A 1,551-nucleotide genomic window follows, 5' to 3' on the forward strand; every position below is an offset into this window, starting at 1 on the left:
TCCAGTGTTGGTTGTCACTTCAGCAACTGATGGGTTTCCGGGGGAAGTAAACGGAGTCGCTAGTGGCTGGAAGGGCTGTTATCAGGGTCAGTGGAAGGATATCACCGAGACTGTTGTAGCTGTGCCGCAGTTGAAAAGTTACTTCTCAAAGAGTGGGTTGTTTGCATATTAAATGAGGCCCTTATGTTGTAAGGGGGAAGGAGATGTGTTTTTCTCAGAGATCTTTTAAGAAATTTCTGTTTCCAGTGACTCATTTCCGGTCACCTTTTAATAAGATTTGTTTTAAGGGTTGTGGGGAGAGGTGCCTACAGCTTCTTCACTCCAGAAGAGAGGAGCTAATACTTGTTGATCTAGAGAAGGAGCTCGTAGTCGGGGTTGGTTAAATGCCAAATGACAGATGGTTGTGTCCAAAACCTAGAGGGAAAAAACCACCACCAGGTCCTCCTAGACATTGGTAGTTGGGTACGTCTCTGCAGGGAGACGGGGATGAAAACACTGCGTTACTTAGGATTACAGCTGCTCTTTTTTTTTAACTCTGAAAATTTAAGTATTTTAAGATGTATTAACAGTTTGCTAAGTGGGAACTGGACAGATGAAAAGCATGGGTGGGTGGGTGTGTGTAATTAAAGCTTGCTTTTTAACCACAAGACAACTTTGGGAAGGCTGCTCTTTTAGGAAACTCTGTGTAACAGTGGAGTGTTAAAATTGTGAACTCTCTGCCAATTAACACTTACCATTGCTACTCTCCTGTCCAAATTTAGATGAATTTATTTAGAGTGAGATTTTTTAAGGATGTCTGTGAAGTTTGGAGTCACATTATATTTTTGCTCTTTATCCTAAGAATAATTTGGTCTGTGGCCTCAATTTAGTTAAAATCTGGCCAGAGTTGCCAGGCTAGTGAGATAAATACTCTTCATAAGTTCACCTTATGGTGAATTTAAATGCCCAGCTTCATCAAAGATGAGCATAGGTAACTAAATTAATAAAGTTTGGATTTTTTTCCTAAGAGGGTGGACAATTTTATGACCTGCTACTAAATGAGAGGAAAGTTATTTGGAAGACTGATGTATACTACCAATGTTCGTTCACTTGTTGATTTAGTCAGCAGACCTTTACTGAGCATTTCATATTTATTGAACACTTGTGGTGGTCTTGGGAATACATAGAAGAAAGATCTGGTCCTTGCCTCGTGGGAATTCACAGCCTACTGCGGGAAGAAAAACAAGTAACATCTGAGGAAGGGCTTCTAATTTGAAAGGAAAAATGTGAGAGAAAACTTTCTAAAGACAGCCTGTATTGTCATTCAGTTTGAAGAATTTTTTAATTTCCATCTTGATTTCATTTTTGACCCAATCATCATTCAGGAGCAGGTTATTTAATTTCCATGTATTTGCATGGTTTTGAAGATTCCCTTTGGAGTTGATTTTCAGTTTTATTCCACTGTGGTCTGAGAGAGTGCTTGATATAATTTCAATTTTCTTAAATTTATTGAAGCTATCTTGGAGAAAGTTCTGTGCACTGATAAATAGAATGTATATTCTGCAGCTGTTG

The sequence above is a fragment of the Mandrillus leucophaeus genome, unplaced genomic scaffold (assembly GCF_000951045.1).
Source record: "Mandrillus leucophaeus isolate KB7577 unplaced genomic scaffold, Mleu.le_1.0 Scaffold1197, whole genome shotgun sequence".
In the NCBI taxonomy this organism is placed as follows: domain Eukaryota; kingdom Metazoa; phylum Chordata; class Mammalia; order Primates; family Cercopithecidae; genus Mandrillus; species Mandrillus leucophaeus.